The sequence below is a fragment of the Solanum lycopersicum genome, chromosome 4 (genome assembly GCF_036512215.1).
Source record: "Solanum lycopersicum chromosome 4, SLM_r2.1".
NCBI lineage: Eukaryota > Viridiplantae > Streptophyta > Magnoliopsida > Solanales > Solanaceae > Solanum > Solanum lycopersicum.
In genome coordinates, this window is record NC_090803.1 from 53,451,632 (window position 1) to 53,458,290 (window position 6,659).

The window sequence follows — 6,659 nt, forward strand, 5'->3', positions numbered from 1 at the left end:
CTCGGACATAATGACCCTCACGGTTGTAGTTACCATAGTTCCGAACTTGGTTCCCTTGACCTTGGCGCCAATTATCCTGATTTGAGCCTTGGGCGCTTGGTCGGAAACCCCCTGTCTGCTCATTTACTGCATAAGTGTCCTCCGCATAATAGCACTCATCATTAGGAGGTGGTGGTTTAGCCAAGTAGTTGACTGCATTTATCTTTTCTGCACCTCCTGTGACATGTTTTAGTACCAACCCAAGCTCAGTTCTCATCTGAGCCATTTCTTCCCGAATCTCATCTATGGCTGGGTTGTGAGTGGACTGCACTGCGAAGGTGTTTCTCCCTGTATCAGACTTCCTAGTACTCCAAGCTTTGTTATTTCGGGAGATTTTCTCTAATTTTTTAGCGATCTCAGCATAAGGGCATTCTCCATAAGATCCACCTGCTATAGTGTCCAACACCGCTTTGTTGTTATCATCCTGTCCCCGATAGAAGTATTCCTTCAGTAACTCATCATCTATACGGTGATTTGGAACACTTCTAACTGACTCTCCTGGTAGTGCCACAAAGTTATTCACTCTGTCTTTGTGGTTTAGTTTCTTGGAGACTTGATAGTAGCGTGCTAAGAAAACATCCCTTAGTTGATTCCAAGTGAAAATTAAATTGTATGGGAGCTTAGTGAACCACATAGCCGCCTCTTCTGTCAATGAGAGAGGAAACACTCTGAGCCCTATTACATCTAGATCCAAATCAGGCCTCCCCACACAACTTTTACACACTGCCCTTACCTTAGCTTTATGGGCATGTGGATCCTCAGAAGGTAGCCCTGAAAACAAACCTCTGGCAGTGAGCATTTGCATCAAGCTACTAGTTACCACAAAGGTGTGGCCTGTGGGTAGAGGGGGCAAGATAAGTGGCCCATCCGAGTCTACTTTGTTATCATACCCTCTGTAGTATGCTTGGGACCATGGAACGGGATTTTGTGCCCTATGTTGATGTTCACCCGGAGCATCGAGTAACATCTGACCATGAACATCAACTGGAGTTGGGATGTTCTGGTTCGGATCCTCATTATTTATTCCCAAGTTTCAATTCATATTGCGCAGTGTACGCTCTAACTCATGATCGTAGGAAACAAGGGTTCTCTTCCTCTCTGTGTATTTGGCATACAAGGAGAATAATTCTGAAAAGAAATCAAAAATAATAAAACAAAGTAAAATCAAGAAAATATCAACTAAACTATAGTAATAGGTTCAAGTTAATCTAAAAGCTATAATCCCCGGCAGCGGCGCCAAAATTTGATATGCTCAAACTTACTTCTCAAAAAAGAAGTAAAACGGTCGTGTTAAGTAAATAACCCAACTAGTGAGGTTGGGATCGTTCCCATGAGGAAAATAGTCTAGACTTAACTTCAACCTGTTATTACTATTGTTTGGTCAATGACTTCCTTGGAAAGTAAAAACAATAAAGGGGGGTTTCTATTTCTAAATGAGTGAAAATAAATAACGAACTTGAAAGAGACACTTAACAACTTTGACAGTTGGATTTTAATCAATTAAGTAACTAGGGTTTACGTGTTCCCCACAGGTTCATAACTTGATAATTCTAACTATAACAATTCTTTCCTAGTATCTTGCATGCAAAGTGATAAGTTATGTATTTCTAAATCCTTGGTCCGGCATCTAGAAAATCTCACTCCGCACCTTGGTCCGGCTACGTGTGTTGCTATCCTAACCCTTATCCTTACCTCATATTAAGCATCGTATTCGATATTTGACTAAGTTATTACCTCGTACCAATCAATACTAGCCTATTAGATAATATACACTAAATCTATGTTAATAATTCTTTTCCTATTATCTACCTCCTTGGTCCGGCAAGTAGCATTAAGGCGAGTTCTAATGTTGGCCATCCGTTAAAAGGACTTCAAAGCGAAAGAATTATTAATACATACAAGACACTATTCTAGAATTGTTATTTTAGTTAGGGTTTATCTCATTATTTGCCTATGGTTCCCACAACCCTAGTTATGGAGTTTAGTTACTCATAGCCATAAACACAATATTCAAATATAGTAGATAAGAATTCATGTACTTACTTTAATGAGAAATAGTAAAAGTTTACTTGATTAATCTCCAAAAATCACTTGCAAGAATCTCAAAGTAATCAATAATCACACAAAAAGTCTAATGATTATCAAGAATCTCACAATACAATGTTTATCAATACGGTGTTTAACAATGTAAGAGTCTAATTATCTGGTGTCTAACAATACGGAGTCTAACCTCAAAAACGAGGTTTTTCGAACTATTTATATAAAAAACAAAATCCTAATTAAACAAGGATTATAATTGCTGGAGATCTGCCAAAACGCGGCTGGGTCGACGGACCTCGCGACGGACTGTCGTGGTCACGACGGACCGTCATGGACTCCGTCGTCCCATACTTGTGCAATTTCTTCTGCTGCTCTCTTCATTCCCCTCGACGGCAAGTATGAAGGACCGTTATAGGCACAACGGTCCGTCGAGGATCTTCGTTCTAAAACACTTCAACTCTAGGAATCTGGGTATTGGGATCACTTCTCTGAACTTCACGATGAACCTGCGGGACGGACCGTCATAGCCACGACGGACCGTCACAAGCTTCGTAATCCCACACTTGGTCAGACTTCCCCATCTTCCTTCAGCATTTGCACTACGCCGCCACCTACGGACCGTTACAAGCATGACGGACCGTCATAAGCTCCGTAGGTGGTCTCTTCTGCATTTCTTCCCTCAAAATCTCCGCATTCAGCTTTGGACAGATTTCCTGCAAAACAAAGAGAAACTTATATAAAAATTAGCACAAAAAGGCTTTTGGACACACTAAACTTAAGGAAAAAAATATTAATAATACCGTGAAACCACGGTATATCATCGTTGTGGTGGGCAGGACGCGAATTAAAGTCGTTAATAAACCCCTAAACGACCTTATTATGCTTTTTTCGAATTTTAAAGCTAAGGAACAACTTCCGGAAGATTTCTACTCGTTTTACACCATTCTTGAAGCTAAAGATAAGTTTTCACTCTCTGAATCCATTTTTCGACCCGTAGAAAGTAATAAAATGGGTGAATAATGACGGGGAAGGATTTTGTTATGGATTCTTTCGTGGAGATAATACTAAATTGATCAGTTGGATCATGGGTTGATCTAAGGTTCGTAGAATTGTTATAGTTTCGGGTAATTAGCGATTATTTGTTGATTTCTATATTATTGTGATTGTTTGTAGACCAAGAACAAGCGCAACGAATTCGGAAAGGAAAGGATCAAGTTACTTAGTGTTTTAAACTTGTTTCGAGGTAGGTGATGATTGTGATATTATGTTTATGTGATGTATGAATGTTCTTCATTCATTGTGATACTTGTATATGTGTGAATGTTGCAGTATTGATCACACTTGTTGTAAATGAGATAGATGAATAATGTTTCGATGAAATCATGATGTAAATGTATGACTTTGATGATATACTTGTGATTGCAATTATGGTGTGACTTTGAGGATCAGATTGTCACATTCTGGCAAGCTAACTGGGATCGGTTGCCACGTTCCGGTATAAAAATAGGATAGGATTTCTACGTTCCAACAAGCTAATTGGGATCGATTTCCACGTATCGACATGAAAATTAGATCGAATTTTCACATTCCTCCAAGCTAATAGTTTGGTTGTGGGTTTTGTGAGAGGACTAATAATATGATGATAAATGTGAAATGTATTGTTAATTCGTCATGTTGATAGTGTTGTATATACTGATATATATATATATAAATAATGCTGGACTTGTTCATGTTACACTAGTGGGATAGCCGCGTGATCTTATCAGTACACTGTGATTGTCAACTGATTCTGTACTTGCTCTTATTTTTGCTGAGTACATGACATCTTTAAGCGGCTATTGACAGACCATACTTAGAATATCAGTAATCATTGCTCGAATTCGAGGGTGAGCTAATTCTTCTGGGGCGCCATGGGATTCTCTTTCGTCGATTCCACCATTTTTTCGGACTTAGACAATGTTCTAGCTAGATGAGTAGTTCATTAGTTTGGGGATGTATCCTTCTTGTTAGACTTATGGATCTTGTTAGATGTTTTGGTACATTGACTTTCAGATTCTAGGTATTTGAATTTCGCATTTTTAGTTAATTAACTTGCTTCACTAACTTAATTGTCTAAGCTATGGTTAAGTTGCTTGGTTTGGTTGTAGTAGTGGTTCCCCCATTGGTGGGTTAGTGTGGGTGTCAACCACGACGGTCTGGATTGTGACAAAACAATTCAGGCTCAAATGCCACATGTAAGATTAAATACTTTAATACATAATATTAGAATCTTGAACATAGTAATCTTACATAGGGATCGTTAGAGTTACTTATCTGATGCTGAAGACATCATCATAGAGAGATGCAGAAACGTTAGTCGTAAATTGGTTTCTACCTCCTTACTCTAGCCTTACGTTACAACATGTAATGACCTGTAAGAGTCATTTGTGGAAATTTTGATTATTCGTTTAACTTGAGTTAATTAATTGATGGGTAATTATAGATAATTGGCTTGATTCATAATTAATGGCTAGTGTGTGTGTGTGTGTGTGTGTGTGTGTGTGTGCGCGCGCGCGCGCGTGCGTGCGTGCGTGCGTGCGTGTGTGTGTGTGTGTGTGTGTGTGAAATTTACTACTTCTAATTTATAAATATTATTCAAAGGAAAAAAAATAATGAAAGGGAATCAGAAACTAACCTGCGGCGGCTTGGTAACTGCCTGCTCCATGTAAGAGTTAGAAACGCCAATCTTTAGTGTGTGTGTGAAATTTAGTACTTCTACTTTATAAATATTATTCAAAGGAAAAAAAATAATGAAAGGGAATCAGAAACTAACCTGCGGCGGCTTGGTAACTGCCTGCTCCATGTAAGAGTTAGAAACGCCAATCTTTAAACTTAAGAATATACTACTATATATTAAACGGAAAGGCCCTAAAATAACCTTAAAGTATTGAAAATCGTACAAAATTACCCTTTATCCACCTATTGGCTCCAAAATGCCCTTTTCATCCACCTATTAGCTCCAAAATACCCTTGTCATCCACCTATGGATTCAAAATTGACCATTTTTTAAATTATTTTAAAATTAAACTCTTTAAATATTTTTAAAATACTTGACATTCAACTATTCGTTATAATATAATTTATTAATATAATTTATAAACTAACCCACTACCCACTCATTACTAACTAAACCTCACTCAATTTATAATCCAATTATAATATCAAAATCGTCAAAAACACTACTAAAACACGATGAAATTATAGATTCCTGAAAATGGCATCCAAAATTATTCGAGTCCGAATCAAGCCCCAATTAAATTTAGGTTGAGCCGCTTATTTAGTAGGACACTTTCTTTCAAAATTGAATTAGAAATTTATGATTAAAGGTAAAGAAGTAATACATCCCGAATTAATTCATGCACTTTTTTTAAAATATAATTTTATAAATATTTATGATTTGTTTTAAAACCTTTAATATATTATTTTGACAAAAAGTTACCTATGAACTAACATCATATAATTGAGACAAGAATAATTAAGATGAACATAGTCAGACTTTTAAGTTTATCGGTAATTTTTATTTAGACACTTGAATGTATGATAATTTACTTCTGTATATATTTTCGCATCAAATTTTTAAAAACACTCAATTGGCAGTAACTAATTTGTTGTTGCATTAATAATGTGATAGATTTACTTATTTAGAGGGGTTTGATTATTAATGGGTGGGTAGTAGATTGATTTATAAAGTATACTAATAAGTTAAGTTATAACAAATAGTTGAGCGCCACATATTTAAAAAAATATTTAAATAGTTTAAGTATAAAACCGTTAAATAAGTGGTCAATTTTGAACCAAAAAGTGGATGACAAGGGTATTTTGGACTCAATAGGTGAGTGGGAAGGGTATTTTGGAGCTAATAGGTGAATGGAGGGTAATTTTATACCATTTTCAATACATTGAAGATATTTTAAGTCCTTTTCCATATATTAAATTATTATTATTGTTGTTATTATGTTATGAATATAGAAAGGGGAGAATTTAAGTTGCAAGTTGAACAGGCAATTTAGTATATACATGAAGGCCATAATTGTTTCAATCATTTGGATGAAAAGTTTCAATTGAAAATTTTTAGTGGGTTAAGCAAACTGCATCTGTCAGGCAACATTACTAGCATAAATTGCCTCTAATATTAGATTTCTATCATTGGTTATTATATTGTAAATAAAAGTTTCGACATATTAAGGGAGTAATTATATTATATGAAAATTATTAAGGTTGTAGTATTTGAAAAAATTATGATTTAATCTTAAATTTAAAATTTGGGAAATATGAAAGTTAACCTATTGAATGAAATCAAGATTTAGGAATTTTATTATACATTTGAGTAAGCTTTTGAGTATAGGTTAGACCTATAGTAATATGGGTGTTGTTACTTTCAAAATTTTACCGTAATTATTAATGTGATTAGATTGCTTTGAGTTGAAAGTACAATAAAAAGGGAAGGCTCAAGTTTCAGAGTGATTTTTCAATTGTTTGAGATAAGTGGATTTCTAAACCCTTGTTAAGTGTATGGAATGTGTGTATTTTCTTGTGGTATA